The sequence below is a fragment of the Callospermophilus lateralis genome, chromosome 5 (assembly GCF_048772815.1).
Source record: "Callospermophilus lateralis isolate mCalLat2 chromosome 5, mCalLat2.hap1, whole genome shotgun sequence".
Lineage (NCBI taxonomy): Eukaryota > Metazoa > Chordata > Mammalia > Rodentia > Sciuridae > Callospermophilus > Callospermophilus lateralis.
This window is the reverse complement of record NC_135309.1, coordinates 38,714,343-38,739,823: the sequence shown is the minus strand read 5'-3', so window position 1 is coordinate 38,739,823 and position 25,481 is coordinate 38,714,343. Positions and strand designations below refer to the sequence as shown.

At 39.3% G+C, this 25,481-nt stretch overlaps 1 pseudogene; it reads left to right on the top strand.

Annotated features, from left to right (window-relative positions):
• Nucleotides 1-12,321, top strand: part of LOC143400355 (butyrophilin-like protein 8) — a 34,106-nt pseudogene extending 21,785 nt beyond the window's left edge.
• Nucleotides 12,322-25,481: the final 13,160 nt, after the last annotated feature.

Below are 25,481 nucleotides of genomic sequence, written 5' to 3'. Positions count from 1 at the left end.
CTTATATAAACATTAATGCAGCTGCATCACTGTAGAATGCTGATTTGAAGTTCTTTGGGTATATACCATGGAGTGAAATAATTGGGTCAAATGGTTGTTCCATTATAAGTTTTCTGAGGAACCTCGATACTGCTTTTCAGAGTGATTGTACCAGTTTTCAGTCCCTCCAGCAACGTATAAGTGAACATTTCCCTCACATCCTCAATAGCATTTATTGTTACTTGTGTTCTTGATAATTGCCACTCTGACCGGAGTGAGATGGAATCAGTATAGTTTTAATTTGTATTTCTCAAATTGCTAGAGATGTTGATCATTTTTTCATATTTTTTGACCATTAGTATTTTTTCTTCCATGAAGTGTTTTTTTCAGTTTCTTTGCCAATTTATTTATTGGGTTATTTGGTTTATTTAGTTTTAAGGTTTTTGAGTTCTTTGTATATCCTGGAGATGAATGCTCTATCTGAGTTGCAGATGGCAAAGATTTTCTCCCATCTGTAGGCTATTTTACATTCTTGATGGTTTTCTTCACTGTGAACAAACTTTTTAGTTTGATTCTGTCCCATTTATTTATTCTTGATTTTACTTCTTGCTCTTTAGGACAAGAAGTAAAGGAAGTTTACTTTACAAGAAGTAAAGGAAGAAGTTAAGGAAGTCAGTTGCTAGCCAACATGATGTAGATTTGGGCCTACATTTTCTTCTATTCAGTGCAGGGTCTCTGGTCTAATGCCTAAGTCCTTGATGCACTTTGAATTGAGTTTTGTGCAGGGTGAGAGATAAGTGTTTAGTTTCATTTTGGGTACAAATGGATTTCCAGTTTCCCCAGCACTATTTGTTGTAAAGGCTATCTTTTCTCCAATGTAGTTTATAGTGCCTTTATCTAGTATAAGATAGCTGTATTTATGTGGGCTTGTCTCTGTGTCGTCTATTCTGTTCTGTTGGGCTTCATGTTAGTTATGGTGCTAATACCATGCTATTTTTGTTACTATAACTCTGTAGTGTAATTTAAGGTTTGGTATTGTGATGTCTTTTACTTCACTTTTCTAAATAAGAATTGCTTTGTCTATTCTGAGCCTCTTATTTTTCCAAATAAATTTCATGACTGCCTTTTTTATTTCTAAAAATGTCATTGGAATTTTAGTAGGAATTGCATTAATCTGTATAGTGTTTTTGGTAGTATGGCCACTTTGACAATATTAGTTCTGCCTTACCAAGAACATGAGACATCTTTCCATCTTCTAAGGTCCTCTTCAATTTCTTTCTTTAGTGTTCTGTAGTTTTAACTGTAAAGGTCATTCAACTCTCTTTTTTTTTTTTTTAAAGAGAGAGTGAGAGAGGGAGGGAGGGAGAGAGAGAGAGAGAGAGAGAGAGAATTTTTAATATTTTATTTTCTAGTTATCGGCGGACACAACATCTTTGATTTGTATGTGGTGCTGAGGATCGAACCCGGGCCGCATGCATGCCAGGCGAGCGCGCTACCGCTTGAGCCACATCCCCAGCCCCCCATTCATCTCTTTTGTTAGATTGATTCCCAAATATTTTATTTTTTGAGGCTATTGTGAATGGGACAGTTTTACTTATTTCTCTTTCAGTGAATTCATCACTGATGTATAGGAACACATTTGACTTATGGGAATTAATTTTATATCCTGCTACTTTGCTGAATTCATTTATGGGTTCTAGAAGTTTTCTGGTGCAGTCTTTGGGTATTCTAAATGTAAAATCATGTCATTGACAAATAAGGATAGTTTGAGCTCTTCTTTTCCTATTCATATCCTTTTATTTTTTTTATTGGTTGTTCAAAACATTACAAAGCTCTTGACATATCATATTTCATACATTAGATTCAAGTGGGTTATGAACCCCCATTTTCACCCCAAATACAGATTGCAGAATCACATCGGTTACACATCCACATTTTACATAATGCCCTATTAGTAACTGTTTTATTCTACTACCTTTCCTATCCTCTACTATCCCCCCTCCCCTCCCCTCCCATCTTCTCCCTCTACCCCATCTACTGTAATTCATTTCTGTCCTTGTTTATTTTCCCATTCCCCTCACAACCTCTTATATGTAATTTTGTATAACAATGAGGGTCTCCCTCCATTTCCATGCAATTTTCCTTTTCTCTCCCTTTCCCTCCCACCTCATGTCTCTGTTTAATGATAATCTTTTCTTCCTGCTCTTCCTCCCTGCTCTGTTCTTAGTTACTCTCATTATATCAAAGAAGACATTCGGTATTTGATTTTTAGGGATTGGCTAGCTTCACTAAGCATAATCTGCTCTAGTGCCATCCACTTCCCTGCAAATTCCATGATTTTGTCATTTTTTAGTGCTGTGTAATACTCCATGGTGTATAAATGCCACATTTTTTTATCCATTCATCTATTGAAGGGCATCTGGGTTGGTTCCACAGTCTAGCTATTGTGAATTGGGCTGCTATGAACATATCATGTGGCAGTATCCCTGTAGTACGCTCTTTTAAGGTCTTCAGGGAATAGTCCGAGAAGGGCAATAGCTGGGTCAAATGGTGGTTCCATTCCCAGCTTTCCCAGGTATCTCCATACTGCTTTCCAAATTGGCCGCACCAATTTGCAGTCCCACCAGCAATGTACAAGAGTACCCTTTTCCCCACATCCTCGCATTCAGGGGTAAACCAATAAGGTTAACAACGGATTTTTCATCACAGACGCTGAAAGCGAGAAGATCCTAGAACAATGTATTTCAAATATTCATATCCTTTTAATTTCTTTCTTTTGTCTAATTGTTCTGGGTAGGATTTCAAGGACTATGTTGAATAGGCATGGTGAAAGAGGGCATTCCTGACTTGTTTTACTTTTTAGAGGGAATGCTTTTGATTTTTTTCCATTTAGAATGATGTTGGCCTTTGTTTTAAGATATATAGCTTTTAAAATGTTGAGGTATGTCCCTACTAGGCCTACCATGTTTTGAGCATGAATGAATGCTGAATTTTGTCAAATGCTTTTTCTGCTTCTATTGAGAGAATCATGTGATTCTTGTCTTTAAGTGATGAATTACATTTATTGATTTCCATATGTTGAACCAACCTTACATCCCTGGGATTAACCCCATTTGATCATGGTGCATTATCTTTTTAATATATTTTGTATATATTTTATTAAGATTTTTTTTGCATCTATGTTCATCATGGATATTGGTCTGAAATTTTCTTTTTTAAAAATTTTATTATTTTATTTTATTTTTTAAATTTTTTTAGTTGTAGATGGACACAATATCTTTATTTTACTTGTTTACTTTTTTTATGTGGTGCTGAAGATTGAACCCAGTGCCTCACACATGTGAGGCTAGTGCTCCATCACTGAGCTACAATGCCAGCCCTATTTTTATTTTTTATTTGTTCTTTTCAGATATATCTGACAGTAGAGTGTATTTTGACATATTATACATATATGGAGTATAACATATTCTAAGTAGGATCCTATTCTTGTGTTTGTACATGAACCCTGCCTTTCTGCCTGGATGTGAGTTCTCACTTCCCACCACCATGTTTCATGGGCATCTGCTCTGTCTCTGCCTGGCTCCTCCAGAGGCTGTGTGGAGAGCTGGACTAAGCTAGCATTTGCTGGGGTGGCTCTGCTCCATCCCTCACCCCTTGTTTCAGTGGGTGTGTGTGGGGGGGTGGGTTCCAGCAACTTTTGGATCGTAGCTATTCATCTACAAGGTTTTTTTCCTAGACAGATTCTTAAGAGATCTCACTGCAAGGGTATTCCTTCTTCATTCAGTATCTTGCTGTCTAGAGGTGGGAAGATGCTCTGTTGATTTAAAAGGGAAACTGGACTGCTCAACAAAATGGCTGCAGAATATGGTAGTTCTTTCTATCTACTATTTGGTTTTGAACTACTTTATCCCCTTCAATGACGCTGCGGTTTCTGTTATATATTAATTTTGTCTGCTTTTCTTTTCAGCTCTTGCTAAGGGAGTGAGCTTATGTGATTTTTCCTTTCCTCCTTTCTCTCTCTGTTGCCACTCTCCCTTCTCCCATCCTTGTCTGGGTTCAGGGATTGAGAACTCTGCCTTTATTTTCTATTTCATTAACTGAACATCAAATCTTTACAGGTCTCAGATGGTGTGATATTGGATCTTAAAGCATTTATTCTGTCTTCTACATCTCAGGTCAATTGTTTCTTCACTGTATCCTTTCTGTGTTGTAGAGAGATTATGGTTCACTGTCTAGCTTCACTCTGCTAACTTCTCCAGGATTCTGAATATATGATTTCACTCCCTTATGGCCTGCAAGGTTTCCACTGAGCAATCCAGTAATAGTCTTATGGTAGTCCTCTTGTACATAACAAGTAAGCTTTAACCTGCTGCTTCCCTTAGTATGGTCTTTTTCAAAGTAGTGCAGAGGCTTGTGGTTGTCTGCAAGCACAGGACTGTGGTTGTAGACTTTCTAGGGGTGGTTTGTGGTATAGAAGCATCCCCCTGCCTGATACAGCTCACCAAAACACTGTCCCTACTACCAGATAAAGAGACAGCCAGTTCACCTGGATTCTAGCTTCCAGTGCCCAGGTTTATGAACCATGGGTGCCACTTCCCCCACAGCCCCTCACTTCCACTGCAGCCAAGAGTCCAGATGCCATTTCTCTCTGCTACCTAGAATTAAGACTGGATAGCAAGTCTAATTGGATCTGAGCCCTCACTTCCAGCCACCATGAATAGTGGTCATTTGTTCCTCTCTCTGAAGGCTCCTGCATAGGCTATTGGGGAATGCTGGGTCAAAGGAGCCTTCCAAGTGCAGGTATACTTCACTCCACTTCCCTTTTCATGGTGAGGAGGAGAGGGCTTCTGTAAGTTTGGCTAGTAGCTAGACCTCTACAGGTTCCTTCTAGGCATATTACTGAAACATTGTATTTCAGTAATATTCCCTCTGGTTGAATTTGTTGATATCTGGAAGTGGGGAGGTATTTATTTAATTTCCTCTTGAGTATCTGACCAGCTGTAAGCTTCACAAAGTAACTGCCATCCTTTCTGTCCATGACTTGGGTCAAACTGCTTGATGTCCTTCAACGATCCATTGCTCCAGCTGCATTTTAATTTGTCTTGCTTTTTTTTTTTTTCTCTGTATATTGTTAAGGGAGTGAGTTTATATTTATCTCTCCCTCTTTTTCTCTCTATTGCCTTTCTCCTTCCTCCTTCTGGTCCAAATTTGGGATTAAGAAACTCTGTCTTTATTTTCTGCTCCAGGAACTGAATGCCAAGTTTTTCCAGGTCTCAGACTGTCTAATGTTGGATCTTAGATCATGAACTGTGTCACCTGCTTCACTGGTGAGCTGTTCCTTCACTGCCTTCTTTCTGTGCTATGCAGAGATTAGGGATGACCAATCTCACTTGAATTTGCCAACTTTAGGTGTCTCCCTTTCTCCTGTTCATTTTGAGACAAGGTCTCACTAAATTGCTGAGGTTCTTACTAAATTGCTGAAGCTAGCCTCATACTTGCAATTTTCCTGCCTCAGCCTCCCAATTCACTGAGATTACAAGCATGAGTCACCACACCTGGCGTATTGACTCTTCTTTTGAAAGATTTCTGTTTGGTTCTTTTAAAATATGCTATTTCTTTGCTGAATTTCTCGTTTCTATCCTGCATTGCATTCCTAATTTTATTTAACTGCTTATATATATCCTCTTGGGCCTCATTGAGCTGTTTTAAAAAACATTCTTTTTGTTCTTTATTATGTATTTTATTCATTCCAATTTCTTTATAATCTGTTGCTGGAGAGTTATTTTGTTCTTTTAGAAGCCCCTTTGTTTTTTCATATTTCTTGTGAGCTCTTTCAATGATATCAGGACACTTTTCCTCTGACATCAAGGTTATGACTAGCCACCTGTGAACTCATGAGAGTGCCAGGACTGATGGCATATTTCCAGGAGGCTTTTCTACCCTTTCCTCTGAACTGGGCTCATGCTTATTACTGGGAGGGTGGGAAGTAAACCATGGTTCCCAATTCTGCCCTATCCATAGGCACATACTGAGGAGGTCTTAAGCAACTCTGGATGTCAACCCATCCCCAATATGCATGCTCCAGCTGAAGGAGTTGTGATAGAAAGGCCTCTTCTCCAGCCATTGACCCACTCCTGGGTTACTCAGCCAAAGAAGGTCCAGGGGAACTATGTCTGGTGTCAGCTTCTTTCCTGTTCCTGGGGATGCCCTGACACTAGCAGGGAGAAACACCATGGTTCTTGCTGCCATCCCACCTACACAGTTTGCACCACCACCATGCCCATCTACCTTGCCCGGCCACATGCTGCTGTCAGGCCTGAGTGCAAGTGCCACAGTGGGTGCTGCAGTTTCTGCCACTATGTCTTCCCACGTAACACAGGGCTCGCACCACTGACTGGTCGGAGGACAAGTGCCTCAGTCCCCCTACCATCACTGTGGCTGCCAATGCAAGAGGCCCTTGCTAATGGCAGAGATGGCACCTAATGGAGGTCCCCATTCTCAGAAGTAGTTGCATAGCTCCCCCAAACCATCGCTGTCTACGCCATACCTGCCTGAAGTGCTCCCACTTTCATGTAACATACAGAAACAATGGGTCTTTGTGACTCTGCTACAGTTTGCACTGCATCTGAAGTCAAAGAAACTATAGGGAGACAACCCTATAGGGCCCAGCTGGAATCCAAGTCAGTATTACATATACAACTAACAACACCCCAAGACACATCTTCTGGAGAAACCCACTTCATAAAATTGTTAGAGATACCTGGTCCATTATATTTCACAAATCTCAATGCAGAACAACTGTTTGGCATTCTACACACAAGTGGGAGCTTGAAATATTTTTCTTTTTATACCTGACTTATTTCACTCAGTATAATGTTTTCCATTCCCTTTGATGTGCTTGCAAATACCAATATTTCATTTTTAATGGTTGAATAGTGTTCCATCATATGTATTTGTGTATAATATAATATATATACACCACATTTTCTTTGTACACATATATGTATATATCACATTTTCTTTATCCATTTATCATTTACATTAACTTAATTTCTTGGCTATTGTGAATAGTGCTACAACATAAGTGGTGGAACACATGGTTAAGAATTGCTAGACATGCCGGGCATGGTGGAACACACCTGTAATCCCAGTGTCTCCAGAGGCTGAGGCAGGAGGATCATGAGTTCAAAGCCAGCCTTGGGAAAAAGTGAGGTACTAAGTAACTCAGTGAGATCCTGTCTCTAAATAAAATACAAAATAGGGCTGGGGAAGGGGCTCATGGTTGAGTTCATGCCCCAGTACTAAAAAAAAAAAAAAAAATTGCCAGACACAGTGAGGTATGATCAAAATAAGAAACTTGGACTAGTTTATACCAAGATTTATCCCAGGGCTATTGATGATTTAGGCAATCTCAATTATCGCCATGGATAGAGAAGTGGACCAATGGCATATAACATAGTCTGTTGTGCGACCAGCATGCTAGCTTCATACTAGTGGTTCTAAACATAGAAGTTAACTGGTGAGATCAAAATAAAGACACATAAATTCAATTTACCTTTTTCTTGCCCAGCTCCTGCCTCCAGCCACCTGGTGGTAGCAAGGAAAGAGGCAGAAGCATGCCAGAGAGTGGGCTTTTATTGGGAAACAAAAAATTCAGGGGAAAATTCTATCCAATGAAGGTCGAGGGAGACAGCATTCCAAAGTCAGGGTCAGTGATTGGTTTCCAGGTCAATGGTCAGCCACACCCCCACACAGGCAAGCCCTTGCACCTGGAAAGGGTGAGGAAAGCTCTGACTCGGCTGGTCTGGGCATCTCACACCCAGTCAGGGAGGTATCTCAGTCACATGCGAGAACGGCTTCCCACAACATAGAACTTTGAAATGAATCTAAGCCTAAGCAGTAGCTTGATGTATATAGAACTGAAATTATGTGAAATAATTATGTAAAGAAATATGTTTTCAATAAATGATGCTGTCATAGTTTTATTCATTTAGAAGAAAATTAAACCTCAATTATAGTGTATATATAATAAGAATTCAGATAGATCAAGACTTATATAGAAATGCAATATTTTGGAACTATGGAAGTAATTATAGAAAAATATTCTTTTAATCTTAGGGTATAATACAATTCCTTAAAGTGAATCAAACTGCATTCATTGTTCAGAAGTTATTAAAGAGTCTATGCAACTGTTTTTCAGAGACATTTTTCCAACCTTCACCTTGGCGCCTGGTTTTCATTTTATTGGGATTACTCTATTTTAAGTGTTGGGATTATTGCAATGAGGATATCTTTTCCCAAAAGTAAGTGAAAGATAAAATCATGGGCCTTTAGCTTTTATTTATGGTTCCAGGGATGCTCCTGTGTGCCGGGTCTGTTCTTCCATTTACAGGCTTCAGAAACCCATCACTTGGGCCACCAGGACCACATTCCTCACTTTCCCCCAGGCTGGCTGACGATGGCTCCCTGGGAAAATGCCAGCCACTATCAGGCCCTTCCTTTAGTAGGCACAAAAATAAAGGGATGAATGATTTTCATTACTGTAAAGCTTATACAAATTTCTAAGAATATCAGAAAGACTCTAATAAAAATTTCAATGTCAAAAATACTTCTTTATCCATATATATGGATAAAGAGATTGATGAAATAAAAGAATATTCAGCCTCAATAAAATTTAAGCCTTAAGAACCAATTCTTCCTCTTTAGGGGTGATACTGCTCTCTGCCATAATCCCACTTCCCTCTTCCAGCTGTCTTCTTGATATATTCCGGGTAGAGACATTCAGGGAAGGGATGGTGGGTTGAGGAACAATGGGAAAGTTCTAGGAGAATCTTGTACTTCAGATCACAGATCTTCCCAATTAAGCAAGGAGCCAAGGTTGTGTTTATACCTTACACACTTTTGAATTTTGTTTCGGGGAAAATATTGGCAGAATTGGGTAAGTGTCTTGTCATGCTCTGAGCCTTCTATATACTGTTCTCCTAAGTCCCTCTATGTTCCGTAGTTTGAGCTGTCTGTGTTGTCTTTGCTCTGGTCTGGAAAGGAAGCATGTGAAGGACAAGGCTGTGCAGCGACTTCCCTCTCTCCATCCATTAACAAATTTGTCTCTTAGATATATGGGGATATATATCTAAGAGTCTATGCAACTGTTTTTCGGAGACATATATCATACATACAGCTGTACATCAGGGTTGGAAAATGCCCAATTTTTTTTTAAAAAATTTGTCTGTTGATACATTTTTACAGAGAGAAACTGTAGATTTCATGAGCTGTCTAGGATGTGCAAAGAAATCCCAATTTCCTCTGGCCTGATGCTTTTGAGTCTTTATACAGGCTTTCATTGACCATGGAATACACTGATTTTTATGTTACAAAAACTTCAGGAAAATAGCTAAGAATGTCATCAGATACTGAGACTTCCATCCACACTGTCCCTTCATTCCTGTTTTATAATTTCATCCTCTCCTTTTTTTTTTTTTTTTTTTCCAGAACAGAGAAGGAAGTAATCACAGGCAGATGAGAGAAGCTATTACTGTCCTCCCTCATTTCCCTAATCATCTTTTCCTTCCAAGTCCCTAGCTTATAAATTCACATAACCCGAGGCTCATCAGAACCCACAGAGCCAAATTTGTGAAGGGGAACTTGAAATTGTGTACTAATATAAAAGGATACCTTTAGTAGTAAGGCCCAAAGCCTTCATTGGATCTCAGGTCATCCCATGATGCCCATAAAGGTTGATCACCCTTGGTTGCTCCTCCTTCTCTTGCTTCATGCTCTCCATGTAATCACTGACTTATATATTCTGTTTTTAGCATTGAGAAAATACCAGAAACATACAGGTAACAATGCCAGAGGGGGCTGGTCACAGTACAGTCTCAAGTGGGTATAGCAGGTGTCAGATATGCAGCCCACCCAATCTGCTGATGATTAATCTGTGATGCTGCAATGCATGTTAAAGTGCAGCTTTCCCCAGGTGAACTTCAAACAGAGGTGGAGGAGGGGAGAGGGCAGGAACTGGGACATCCGATTTGAAGTTTTCAGGCAAAGAAAAGAATTGAGAATTGATGTAATTGGTGAATAGACAGAATTCCAGGCAGCAGGGGAAAGAATTGAGTTAGGGCCAGGAAATGGTGAGGGGAGAACTGAATAGTGGATTTATTTGAGATTTCACAAAGATAAATAAGACGCTTATAGGGAAGGGCAAAAATAGAATTGAGGTAATATTGGGGGCTGCACTGGAGAGGAAGAAATTGCTGGATGGGCAATGGCCAATAGGGATTCTGGTTCTGGGTCCTCATCTGAACCTACTCTGAACCAATCTACAGTGAGAGGAGTCTTCTTCCCACTAACTTATATTTCTTTGCTCAGCCATACCACAGTGGAGGTGACTCTGGGCCCAGATTCAGCTCATCCACAGCTCTATATGTCTGGTCAGAAAAACATAACATATAAGAAAGCTTTCCAAAATGTGTCCTACACAGAGAAGAGATCTAAGAGAAAGTTTATAAGGGTTTCCATTCAGGGAAACATTATTTGGAAGTAGATGTGAAATACAATGACAATTGCTTCTTGGGAGTGTGTCAGGATAACGCACCTAGGTGGCAAAAATACTTACTTATAACTCCCAGAAGGGGATACTGGGTCCTTAAAAAGGAGGAAGATAATACATTTTTCATATTAAATCCCCATAAAAGAATGACCTTCCCCTGTACACCCCTTACAAGAGTTGGTATCTTCCTGGACTATGAGGGTGGGGAAAGGTAGCTGACTAGTGACAGATATGGAGCTACTCAGACTGCAGACAATAAATTTGGATACACAACAGGGTGCAGCTTCCCATAGACATACCTCTCAGCTCAGGTTTGTGAAGAAATAAAGCAGGGGCTGATGCAGCCAGGGTGACAGTCAAAGGCAGAGTTACAGATAATTTAGGGCACTAGTGACTGACCTGGGGTCTGGGTGGTGGGGAAAGAAAGAAAAGTTATACAGAAACTGATATATGGGAGGAAGCTGAATAGTGGGGTTACAAAAAGTCTCACTAAGTAAAATAGTGGGCATGTATGGAGAGACAGCAGTAGACATGGGGTGAGATTCAGGAGTCACCAACTCACTGCTAGGGCTTGCCAAGCACTGAAAAGGCACAGAGGCTTCACTGTGAAGGAGGAAAGGGCGGGAGGCGTGTGCTCACACAGACAAACAGTTAAGTTTTGCTGTGCTTAGCAAAACAAGCTGTTCTGTGAGAAAGTATAAACTCTTTGAACTGTGTCCTTGTTGCTGTCTTAAGAAGATAAAAGAATGTTCTGCCAAGTGTAAAATTTATATATGTGTGTTTGCCTGGGAATAACTAACCACAAGTTAATTGATAAGAAATACGGAGCACTGTGACCATAAACAAAGTTTGCCTAAGAATGTTTATCCATGCTTGTAAGGATTAAGCTGCCGAAAGGATTTTTTTTTTTCTTTTCCCTTGTTTTAATTAACAATGCCGTATAAAAGAAGGAGAGAAAAAAAGTAAAGACGGTGCTCATTTCTACTGGATGAGTGTGTGTGTGTGTGCCTTTCTTTAAGCATCTCTGCTGTAACAGGAATTACACATTGTCAGCGGGTTCTGACAAGGAGGGGCAATGTCCAATAGGGAGTCTGGCTCTGACACCTCCCCTGAACACACCCTGACCTAATCTGCAGTGAAAGCAAGTGAGCTCTGGGACTAGCTCAGTCACCTCCCCACTAACAGGAGTTCTATCTCTCCCCTGTATCAGAGTGGAGGTGACTCTGGACCTAGACACAGCTCACCCACAGCTCTACATTTCTGATCTGAAAGCTGGAACATATAAGAAAATGTCCCAGGAGGTGCCCCTTCACAGAGAAGAGATTTAGGAGGAAATGTGTGGTAGCTTCTCAGTGTTTTCAGACAGGGAAGTGCTACTGGGAAGTCGATGTAGGACACAATGAAAATTGGTTCCTGGGGATGTGTCAGGATAATGAATCCAGGAAGGCAGAGGACTTAAATTTGTCTGCCCCAAATGGATACTGGATCCTTGGACAGTGTAAATATGAGCATTTTACATTAAATCCCCACAGAATCAGTATCTTTCATATGCCCCTTACAATAGTGGGTATCTTCCTGGACTATGACGGTGGGACCATCTCCTTTTTCAATGTAAATAACCTTCATTTCTACCATGGCAGCTCAGTTTAAAGGTTTATTGAGGCCATTTATCATGCACAAGCCATAAGAATGAAAACGTGACTCCCATAATCATCTCAGAGGTCAGAAGAGAAGCCTCTTTTCAAAGGATCCCCACATCCCCAAACACAGACCAAGAACCTCCCCGCAGATGACCACACTCTTCTTCCCCATGAGTGATCCTCAGAGGGAAGGACACCTCACACTCTCCTTTAGGCTACTAAGTTTCCTCTTTGGATTCCAAAACCTCCCAGCAGATAGCAATGATGGCTTCTTGATGATGAGAGATTCATCTGTCTACATGGGAATCGTGGGTCATAGCTACTTTGAGGTGGGGAGGGAATAAGGCTAACACTGAATTTAGTTTGTCACAACTCCATCAAATAAAGGTTGATGAGTCACATCCTCTCTAGCTCCTTATCAGATTGTCAGGAACAGTGACCCACCTCTGTTGTCATAAGGAAGATTAAAGAGACAGTGCATGTGGATCACACTTTCATCTTTTTGTTGGTACAGTATTTGCTGATGATCTTTTTTATACCAGCATACCTCATAGGTATCGTGGTTTGCTTCTAGATTACTGCAACAAAACAAATAATTTAATAAATCAAGTCACATGAAGTCTTTTTTGCAATAAATATAAAAGTTATGCCTATACTAAACTGTAGTCTACTTACTGTGCAATAGCATTATATCTGATGTAATACTTGAAAACATCTGGGCAATACTTGAGTAAAAAGTATTCGATTGCTAAGAAATTGCTAAAAATCACTTCAACTTTTAAGAAATCATAATCCTTTTTTTGCTGGTGAAGCATCATGCCTTGATGTTGATGGCTGCTGACTTATCAGGGTGGTGGCAATAGATGGCTGTAGCATCTGTAGCAATTTCTTAAAATAAGTCCACAGTGAAGTTTACCACATCAATTGACTCTTTGCTGAAGATTTCTCTATAGTGTTCAACCTGTTTGATAGCATTTTACCCACAGTAGAAATTCAAAATTGAAGTCAACTCTCTCAAAACCTACCAGCTCAGTTTATGTGTTATTTTTCAAGTCCTTTCACGACTTTTTTTTTTTGATGCAGAGGATTGAAGGCAGGGATATTTAACCACCGAGCCACATCCACAGCCTGTTTTATATTTTTTATTTAGAGAAAGGGTCTCACTAAGTTGCTTGGGGCCTTGCCACTTTACTAAGGCTGGCTGTGAACTCCCAGTCCTCCTGCCTCACCCTCTGAGATGCTGGGATTACAGGTGACTGCCATCATGCCTGGCTCTTTCAAAGCTTCTTCATCAGAAGCCAGTTCCATCTCAAGAAGCCACTTTCTTCACGTATCATTAAGAAGCAACTCCTAACCTAATGAAATTTTGTAGTAAGATTGCAACAATTCAGCCATATCTTCACGCTCCTTTCTAATTAAAGTCCTCTTGCTAGTTCCATTGCATCAGCTACTTTCTCTACTGAAGTCTTGAACTCCTCAAAGTCATTCATGAGGGTAGGAGTCAACTTCTTCCAAACTCATGTTAATGTTTATATTTTGTCCTTTGCTCATGAATCATAAATGTTCTTAACAGCATGTAGGCTGGTGAATTCTTTCCAGAAAGATTTAAATGTACTTTGCCCAGATGCATCAGATGAATCACTATATATGGCAGCTATGTTTCATTATCCTTAAACAATATTTGTACATTGAATTTATTTCTTGATCCAAGGGTTGTAGAATGAATATTATGTTCACATGCATAAAAACAATAATTATCTCATTATACATCTAAGTTGAAGGTCTTGGGTGACCAGATGCGTTCAATAAGCAGTGATATTTTTTGAATGTAACATGGTAACATTTTTTATTGGTGCATTCAATTATACATGATAGTGGGATTTTTATATGTTCTTGTATAATAGTATCATTTAGTCAATTTCATTCCACAGTGCTTTCCCTTTTCCTTCCCTCTTCCCTATACTGGTTTCCTTCCTTTACTGTACTGGTCTCCCTTTCATTTTCATGAGAATCTATACCTTTCTTTATTTCTTTGTTCTCTCTAGCATCTACATAAAAAAAAATGATACTTGAGTTTCTGAGCCTGGCTTGTTTCACTTAATTTAATGCTCTCAAGGTCCATACATTTTCCTGCAAATGATCCATACATTTTCTTCTTCATGGCTGAATAAAATTCCATTGTGTTACTATACCACATTTTCTTTATCTACCCATTCATTTATGGCTACCTAGACTGTTTCAATAATTTGGCTATTACTAATTGTGCTACTATAAAAATTCAGAATGTGTCACTATAGTATGCTAATTCTTTAAGGTAAATACTGAGGAGTGATATAGATGATATGGAGAGTGATATGGTCATACCACACCAAGTCCTTGGAGGAACTTCTATACTGATTTCCACAGTGTCTGTACCAATTTACAACACCACCAATAGTGTAAGAGTAATCCTTTCCCCCCAAATCCTCTCTAACATTTATTATTATTTTTATTCTTTGTGATTGCCATTCTGACTGGAGTGAGATAAGACCACAGTTTAGTTTTTATTTGCATTTCCCTAACTGGTAAAGATGTTGAATGTATTTTACATGCCTCAACCATCTGTATTTACTGAGAAGTGTCTGTTTATTTCATGTTTTAGTCAGCTTTTTTTTTTCTCTGTTGTGAGTAAAAGACTTGACCAGAACAATTTTAGGGGAGGAAAAGCTTATTTGCGAGTTCATCATTTCAGAGCTCAGTCTATTGAGAGTGGCTCCACTCCCTAGGGCTGAGGAGAGGCTGAACATCATGGCAGAAGAGTGTGGCAGAGGAAAGCAGCTCATATGATGATTAGGTAGTAGAGAGAAAGTCTCCACTGACCAGATACAAAATATGTACCCCAAAGCCAAGTCCCTCATGTCCCACCTCCTCCAGCCACACCCTACCTGACTTCAGTGACCACTCAATTAATCCCATCAGGTGATTAATTCTCTGCTTGCCTTAAGACTCTCACAACTCAATTGTTTCTCCTTTGAAACTTCTTGTATTATCTTACATGTGAGCTTTTGGGGGACACTTCATATCCAATCCATAACAGTTCAGTTTCCCATTTATTGACTGGGTTATTAGTTTTTTTTTCTCTTTATTTATTTTTTGGCCATAAGTGTTTGGAGTTCTTTACATATTCTGGATATTTATCCTCTGTTGGAAGAATAGCTAACAAAGAGCGCACACCCCCCCCACCCTGTTCTTTAGTTTCTTTTGTCACAAACAAGCAATTTTTAATATTTTGAAAGAACAGTAAACTCCATTATAACAGACATATTACAGTCCAGGCTTTGTTGTACCTTTATAGAGCACACAAAAAGTAGATTCAATATAATTGTTAACTGCTCTAGAATTTTCAGAATAGTAAATGAATATTGGCTTCAAGTTAAAATTATCAGCCACATTAGCTGATAATAACAATAGAGCCAGCCTGTCTTTTGAAGCTCTGAAGTCAGGAATCAACTTCTCTATAGCTATGAAATTCCTAAATGGTACCTTCTTTCAATAGACAGTTATTTTGTCTATATTGAAAATCTGTTGCTTAGTGTGTACACCTACAACAATTATCTTATCTGAATTTTCTGGATAACTTGCTACAATATTTATTCAGCACTTACTGTTCATCTTGTCCTTTCATGTTGTGGAAATGGCCTCTTTCCTTAAACTTCATGATCTTCTGAAGCTTCCTCCACTTTCCCAGTTTTAATTCAATTGAAGTGAGTTAGACCTCTGTATGTTTAGTCTTTTGACTTAAGACCATGTAAGGACTGGCTTGATCTATCCAGACCACTAAAATGTTATCCATATTATCGATGAGGTTGTTTTCCTTTATTACCTGAAATCAGGGCAGAGAAGGGGCTAAGACTCAAAAGTGCCAGTTTCTGCCTGGAAGGGATTTGCCAGCATACTCTGCCAATTGCTGTTGCTGAGAGCTAAGCTTCTACCTAGCCTACATTAGGGTAATAACCAGACAAGCAGACTTCTACAATTCTGAGTGAGAAATTGGTACTTCTTGAGCTTTTTATCATAGCTTATTACAGCAATAACTCCAGATCCACCATTTATTCCTGAAATGAGTTTTTCAATACATGGAACACCCTAATTTTTACAACCCCTACCCAAAGAAATACATCCTAAATTTTCTGACTCTGGGGAACAGAAGAAACCAGGACATGTGGGTCTCTCTAGAGCACAAAACAAAGAGGTGGTTTTAAATGGACATATAACATTTCTAGGAGCTATACCCATGGCATGATGTGAAAAAAAGGGGTTTAAAAGGACAGCCTTATGTTTCTCACTGGAAGGAGTTTACAATATTGTAAAAGCTATGCATGTTAAACCCAAGGTCAACATCATGCTAAATGGAAAAAAAATTGAAAGTATTTCCTTTAAAAACAGAAACAAGAAAAGATTGCCCTCTTTTACCACTTCTATTCAACATAGTCCTTGAAACTCTGGCCAGAGCAGTTAGAAGAAAGAAATTAAAGGGATACAGATAAGAATAGCTCAAATGACCCCTATTTGCCAATGACATTATTCTATATTTAGAAGACCCAAAAACTCCACTTAAAACCTTCTTGAACTCATAAATAAATTCAGCAAAGTAGTAGGATATAAAATCAATATCTATAAATCAATTGGGTTCTTATACATCAGGGATGAATCAACTGAAAGAGAAATTAGGAAAACTGTCCCATTCACAAGAGCCTTGAAAAAATAAAATACTTGAGAATCAAACTAACAAAAGAGGTGAAAGACCTCTACAATGAAATATACAAATAAATAAATAAATAAATTGAAGATGGAAATATCTCTCATGTTTTTTTTTTTTTTAATCCAGGGATTGACCTCAGGGCACGTGACCAGCTCAGCCACATCCCCAGTCCTATTTTGTATTTTATTTGGAGACAGGGTCTCATCGTTGCTAAGTGCCTCACTTTTGTTGAGGCTAGCTTTGAACCTGTTTTTCCTACCTTAGCCTCCCAAGCCATGGGAATTACAGGTGTGTGCCACCACACCCAGCTCCCATGTTCTTGGATAGGCAGAATTAATATTGTCAAAATGGCCATACTACAAAAGCATTATTCAGATTTAATGCAATTCCTATTAAATTCTCAATGACATTCTTCAAAGAAATAGAAAACAAAATTTATTTGAAAAAAATAAGAGGCCCAGAATAGCCAAAGAAATCCTTAGCAAGAAAAACAAAGCAGAAGGCATCACAATACCAGACCTTAAATTATACAACAGAGCTATAGTAACAAAAGCAGAATAGATTCCTTGGAAAACTTGGAATGGAACCACCATTTGACCCAGCTATTCCACTTCTCAGTTTATACCCAAAGGACTTAACAACAGCATACTATAGAAATGCAGCCACATCAATGTTTATAGAAGCACAATTCACAATAGCTAAATTGTGAAACCAACCTAGATGCCCTTCAATAGATAAATGGATAAAGAAACTGTGATACACACACACACACACACACACACACACACACACACCACAATGGAATATTGTTCAGCATTAAAAGAGAATAAAATCATGGCATTTGCAGGTAAATGGATGGAGTTGGAGAATATTATGCTAAGTGAAGTAAACCAATCCAAAAAAACCAAATGCCAAATGTTTTCTCTGATATGAGGACGCTGATTCATAACGAGGATTGGTGGGGGGAATAGGGGAAGAATGGAGGAACTTTAGATAGGGCAAAGGGAAGGGAGGGGAAGGGAGTGAGCAGGGGGTAGGAAAGACTGTGGAATTAGATGGACATCATTACATGTATGAAAACACAAATGGTGTGACTCTACTTTGTGTACAACCAGAGACATGAAAAATTATGTTCTATATGTGTACTATGAATTGAAATGCATCCTGCTGTCACATATAACAAATTAGAATCAATAAATAAAATTTTTAAAACAGCATAGTATTGGCACCAAAACAGACATGAAGACCAATGGTATAGGATAGAAGACACAGAGACAAATCCACACAAATACAGTTATCTCATACTAGACAAAAGCACCATAAACACATTGGAGAAAAAATAGCCTCTTCAACAAATGGTGCTGGAAAAACTGGAAATCCAAATGTAGCAAAATGAACTTAAACCCCTATTTCTCACCCTGCACAAAACACAGCTCAAAGTAGAACAAGGACCTAGATATTAGACCAGAGAGTCTGCAGCTAACTGAAGAAAATGTAGGCCCAACTCTCCATCATATCAGCTTAGAAACTGACTTTCTCAATAAGACCCTTAAAAGACAAAAAGTAAAATCAAGGATCAATAAATGGGATGATATCAAACTTAAAAACTTCTTCACAGCAAAGGAAACAATCAAGAATGTGAAGAGAGAACCTCAGAACGGGAGAAAATTTTTGACACTTGTGCCTCCAATAGAACATTAATCTCCCAGATATACAAATAAAAATACTTAACACCAAATAAATAAAGAAAGAAATAAATAACCCAATCAATAAATGGGCAAAGGAACTGAACAGAAGAAGAAATACAAATGGCCAACAAATATATAAAAATATGCTCATCATCTCTAGCAATTTGAGAAATGCAAATTAAAAGTACACTGAGATTCCATTTCACTCCAGCCAAAAAATATATATCTAGAAAAATAGAATGTTAAAGAACCACCAATGTTTCAAAAAAATTATAAAAATCTTCAATAATTCCATTTCTGTTCATTCAGTCTCATTTAATTAATGGCTTTTTGTTGGTCTAGCAGTTTTATGAATGTATCAACTTCTCCACCAGAATTTTAGAAATCCTCCTCAGTCACATGATATGATCTCAAAGTTATTTAAAGAATGCTATCAAAAACTTATACCCTTGTATCTAGCATAGTTCTTTTTCATGGGTCTCTAAGATAATCCTTTTTTTTAATCACCAAAGTCAAGAAGTCTGGATTTTGGATGAATGAGAATGCTTTTAGGGAGGTAATAAAACAAAAATTGTTAGAGAATAACAAAAGACTTAAAATGACTGTGGTTAAAGGTCTGATGGAAGTTACATAAATGCAATTGACAATGAAATTTGGTTGTTTCTGTGACGACAATACTTTAAATAGTAACAGGATTTATGACTGATAACATTGTTTACTAATATTAGGCAAAAGAACACCAGGGCATTTCATGGACAGCATGTGCACTGACAAATTTCTAGAAATCTTATACGACTTTTGAAATATTTGTATTAATATAATGTAGGAAAGACTATAATGTAGGCAAGGTTTAAAAGTCTTTTTATTTGACAATAAAATTTGTTATATAATGTAAGTAATTTAGCATATCAACTGATCTCAAGTTGTTTTGCTTTCTTTTCATAATTTTTGGTTTTTTGGTTGTGCTTGGGTTGAACCTAGGGGCATTTTACCACTGAGTTACTTCCTCAGCCCTTTTCACTTTTTGTTTTGTTGACCAAGCTGGGCTTGAACTTGCCATCCTCCTGCCTCACACTTCTGAACTTAAATATGCAAGTTCACTAGGTCTGGGACTTTTAAGTGATAGTAAACAGAAGTCAAAATATACTCCAGTAAAAAAAAAAATAATAATCCTTGATTAGGTCAGTGCTCCCATACGACTTGAAAGGATATATTGCCCACTTTGTTACCTTTTTAGAAATTTTGAATAATTTTTCTTAAAATGATTTTCCCTTATCAGAGCAAACAAGTGATATTTGTTCACCAAATGAACTAGGACAGAGTGTGAATGATATAATGATACATCCTGGGGAAGGAAGCACAGGTATGAATGTCCATGGGTGCGGAGCACCATCTTTAAGAAATAGCCAAGCCAGGAACTGTGGGCATACCTGTAGTCTCAGCTACTTAGAAGACATCAGAGGGCTGGGGATGTGGCTCAAGTGGTAGCGCGCTCGCCTGGCATGCGTGCGGCCAGGGTTCGATCCTCAGCACCACACACAAACAGAGATGTTGTGTCTGCCAAAAACTAAAACAATAAAATAAATATTAAAATTCTCTCTCTCCCTCTCTCTTTAAAAAAAAAAAGCCACCAGAGTTCAAGGTCATTCTGGACAACAAAGTAAAACCCTGTGAAAGAAAAGAAAAGAAAATTCTCACTTTATTTTTCTTCATTGTAACCTCTCAACCTATATGTAACTCTAAATTTGGACAGGCCTCTGAAAAAACATAATCAAGCTATCAAGGTGCACTGGCCCACTTTCTTCCTCCAAATGGGTAGGATTCATGTGAGCACTGTTCTCACAGGGCATGTGTTCAGCTGGTGGCTGCTTTACAATTCTCATTCTATGTGGAGCTGAAGTTCCCTACTCCATCTACCTTTGCATGTCAAGAGAATATTAAAAGATAAAATTACAACAAATCTAGTTTTATGAATCTGGATTGGCTTTTATTTTCATTTCTAGAATTTGGCAGTCCTTCTAACAAGAATGGGTTCAGAGGAACTCTGCAGCTGCAATGTGCAATATTTATGGATAGAAAATGGAGAGTGAGGTACAGAAAATGAAATGAGGTAAAGAAACTGCTCCATGGGTTACAAATTGGGTCTGCTTTGTTTGAACAGTTAGCTGCATGTGATTGATCAAAGCTTGGCTGCTGTGACTGGCTGAAACTTAACTATTTGTTACAAAAGTTTACTCCTGCTTAAGTTTGCTTATGCACTAAATTAAGTTGCAGTTGGGTAAGTGAAGGCTTGTATGGAAGCTTCCTCAGGCCAATTTTAGTTTGGTTTAACAAGGGAATGTTAACTTCTTCTGTACTTCAGAGGAATCTGAAGTCGGAAAGACCAATGCTGATGTTTTGGGGTAGAACTCTTAAAGGGATTGTGGTTTGGATCTTAAATGTCCCCCCAAAGCCACATGTCAGAGACTTGTTCACCAGCCTGTGGCACTATTGGAGATGGTGGAATCTTTAGGAGGTGGGGCATAGGGAAAGGAAGTTAGGCCACTTGGGTATCCTGGAAGGGGATACTGGAACCCCAGTTCCTTACCCCTATCTTTTTTGTTTGCAACCATCAGGTAAGAAGCTTTGCTTCACTATGCACTCCCCACCATTATGTTCTGCCTTGCCATAGGCCAAGAAATAATTGAACCAACTAAATATTGAAACCATAAGCCAAAATAAACTTTTCCTCTTTTTAAGTTGGTTTTCTCAGGTATTTTGTTACAGAAATGGAAATCTGACTATAAAGGATGTGAACAACTTCTGTAGCCCCTTACATCCCCAGGACCCAGCTAAAGATGAGCCCTTTCCTGTAATGGTGAGAATAATCAGTGGGCTTCTCCCTTTTTCTCATTGGATGTGTGTACTTCACTATCTCTGTGACAAAAGCACAATGGTGGGCTCCAAGCCAACTAATAGGCACAGGAATTTTTGTCAAAGGTCTTTGGAGAATGAGAAATGAAGATGGCTAATGAGGATGACTCATATTCTGCAGGGAGGTTGATTAATCCACTTTTCTGCCTCTGAACAGTGCAGAACAAAACTCATCTTCCCTTCGTGACTCTCTCTTCTTTTGTGTATCAACCCACATGACTGATTAGCATCCTTTGTGAGGAGAACTCAGTACAAGTACCCATGAAAATTTGCCAAGGACCAAGGTAACTCTGCCCTTGAACTATAGGAGACAGAATCATAGTTGAAAAGAAAATACAGTTACACAAAAACACTTGCAGCTGATGTGGTAGCACACAACTGTAATCCCAACCACTGAAGGAGGGGGACTACAAGTCTGAGGCCAGCCTGGTGTAAGGATGGCCTTAGGCCTTAGCCTAAGCAACTCCATTTTAAAATAAACATGCAGTCTCACCAGAAAAGCTATAGAGCTCTCCACTATGTTAATCAGGCATAGCCTGATAAAAGAAAGTTACTTTCCTCAACCCTGGTAAGAGTCAGGGTGAAGTCACATGTCATTTGTCATAACCTGATACTCAGAAGAGTATCAGGGCAGAAACCACCAGACCATATACCCTCTTTAAGATGTAAGTTGTCACTAAGAAACCTGGTAGCAGCTAATAGGGACCCAAAAGGCAAACAGAAGCTTCCAAAATTTAATATAAATATTGGAGGAAATGAACAGACATTCAAGCCACCTTATACTGATGCACACAGGCCCGAGAACCTGATGAGGACCTGGACTGACATTCCAACTCTTATCATCTGCCTGATCCCCTGTATTATCCTCTGCACTCTCAAACTCTGCAGCATCTTGAACCTGGTGAGAACGGCAACTTCTTACAACTGTGTCCTCAGGCAGCCACAGCTCCACCCTAGGAGAAGCCTCTATCGGTTCCTGACCTGGTCACTGTGGTCTGAGTGAGTGTGCATCTGATGGACTTAAGATCTAAGACTTAAGACTTTAAATCTAGAACTTACAATTAGCATGCAGAGGGAATGTCTGTAATAGGTCTGTCATGATTAAGTGTGTTTGCAGTGCTTAGAGATGAGTTGATTATGTCTAATGCAATGACCAGCAGTAAGGATTGTCATTCCTTGATTAAGAACCTATAGAGAGCTGGGGATGTGGCTCAAATGGTAGCTCGCTCACCTGGCATGTGCGGGGCACTGGGTTCGATCCTCAGCACCACATAAAAAAATAAAATAAAGATGTTGTGTCCACTGAAAACTAAAAAATAAATATTAAAAAAAATTCTCTCTCTCTCTTTAAAAAAAAAACCTATAGAGTGAAATTGTATTAAGTGATTTGAGTGAATAAAACATTGAAAAGGGCAGAAGCATGTGGACATTCTTTATCTCTCTCCTTGACTGCAGATGTCACACTTTTGCCCATCGCGACACCTGGGCAACTTAACAAGACCCTGTCTCAAAATTTAAAAATATAAAAAGGGTCGAGAATATAGCCCAGTAGTAAGGCACTTGCCTAACATGCATGAGGCTCTAGGTTCAACCCCCAATATCACAAAACAAAAAAATAAACAAAAAGGCACTTGCAAATGTGTCTCAGTAGACATTGATCCATCTTTTAACCCTAAGGGAAAAAAACTGAGGCGTGAGAAGCCACTCAGCATACAGAGAAGCTGAGTTTCCCCACAAAGACATGGGAAGAAGGAATCTTGAGCAGAATCTTGGGGGAAGAGTGGGGATTGGCAGAGAGAACAGATAGACAAGCTGACACATGCATAGGCAGGGGAATGGACCTGATAGCCTTGTGTCCTTGGCTGGTGAAGAGATTAGGAGCCAAGAATACAAAGAGAGAAGGTTGGAAAAGCAAGGATGCAGATTGAGAGGTGAAAATAGAGATGAGACAGATGACTAGATGGAATCTGCAGATGAGGGAAAACATTTTTATACACTCAAGAGAGGAGTCAATTCCTCACCCCAAGCCTGCCTTTGTGTTCAGTTTTCTTTTTTCTTTTCTTTTCTTTTCTTTCTTTCTTTCTTTCTTTTTTTTTTTTTTTTTTTTTTGCATGTGTTTTGCTGGAACCTAGAACCTCATGCACGCTAGGCAAGTACTCTACCACTGAGCTACATCCCTAACCCTTATAGTACTTTATCTTATATATTCCCTGGAAAAGGAGAAGGATTCATAGATCTTCTTATGATTTTGGTGTTTTTGTATTCCCTCTCTTCTAGTACCCCATGCTGTGTATGAGAGTAGCTTTTGTGTAGGGGAAGGGAATTCTCCCACATTCCCCACCCCCAGAATTTCCTCAGACAACCCCATGGTAGAGACTGGTATATACCAGGGAGAATTGACCTAAATTACCTGATGCAGAGACTGTGTAATGGGGCGGGTTCTCCACTGTCCAAGGACAAGTATGGACTCTTCCCACCCCTTCCTACTGAGCTCAGCCTCCTTTTTGCATATAGGTCTTTCTGTGTTTCCTGAAGCGTTGGAATGGAGGTACTTATATGCAGCTTGTAGGATGGAAAACAGTGGGGAACATAGATCCTTCCGGACCATGCACCCTGATATGCAGGCAGTGGTAGCTGGTAGGTGGCATCTCCTTCCCATGTCTTAGCAGGACTCGCTCTGGGAGTCAAAGTAGAAAACTTTGCCTCTTTCTCTCTCTGCTATTTCTGCTGTGACAATCTTACCTCTCCCTAGGAAGCATGGAAAATCCAGAGGAATAGCAATGAAAAATTTTTAATTAAAGTTTCTCAATAGCCCCTTTCTATAAAGGTGATTCCACTTTAGGTCCTTTCAAGTTCCAAGCAATTTCTGGCTGCCCATCGAACAATGTTCTACTCTACTGTGTGGCATCCAAGGACCTCTGAAATTTGGTCCCATCTACTTTTGTTCAACCTTGCTTTTCACTTTCAAATTTCATAAAATTGAACCAGCAAGGTTTTTCTCCCCACACACATGAACCAGCAAGGTTTTTCTCCACACACACACACACACACACACACACACACACACACACTAGTCACCTCCTTTCACTTACAGTGTCTTTGCCTGCCCCCCTCCTCTTTTTCCTATTGCTTTTCAGATCTTCCTCTTTATTCAGTAGCCACTTAAAGTTTAATCTGTCCCTGAGCACTCTTTTGTCTCACCAATTGGCCTCTTTTGTGCTCTGAGCACATCTTTGTGTAAGTATAAGTTTCAATTTCCAGCCTTACCAGCTTGTTGGAAAACATATGATACCTTCAAGTCTGCACTGCATTGCTTACTGGTTTTTGCCTAAACCTAGTCACCCAGATCCCTGGCCTGTGCACAGGCCTGTCTCCAAACACTGAGTATTTCTGGAAGCTCCTTCCTTGTTGAGCTGCCCTGTGCCCAGCTCTGTCCTGTCCTTAGAGAGGATGGTGGCTACAGCTTGGTCCTCTGTTCTTCTTTCCCACTAATAACAAAGTTGCTTAGGGCAAGATGGAGAGAAGGGAGTAGTACTTACTTCTTTTTTGAGCTTTGCTCTCTAGATAAATCCTAATTCAACGCGCCAGTCTATTCTAAATTGTATGTGAACAGCTCTTGCAAATTTTGCTGGTGGCAAAACTTCCAGGTTTATTTCTTTACTGATTTTTTTTCTGGAGAGGATGGTATGGTGGTGTCAGTACAAGTTGAACACAAGCACCTTCCCAACCTTTTGTGAATATTGCAATCTAGTCTCATCGCTTTCACTGTGACTGTAAGAAGAGAGAGGCTGGCCAGGGATGCACCCTTCCTGCCTGAAACCCCAGCTCAAACTGCTAGAGATCCCATGCAACCAGTTGGAAAATTCTTTCCCTGCTCTGAGCCTTTGCAACTTACAGTCTGTTCTACAAAGCTCTCAGATACCTTTACCCTGCTTCTAAGACCCTTGGGGGCGGGAGACATTTTCCATGGG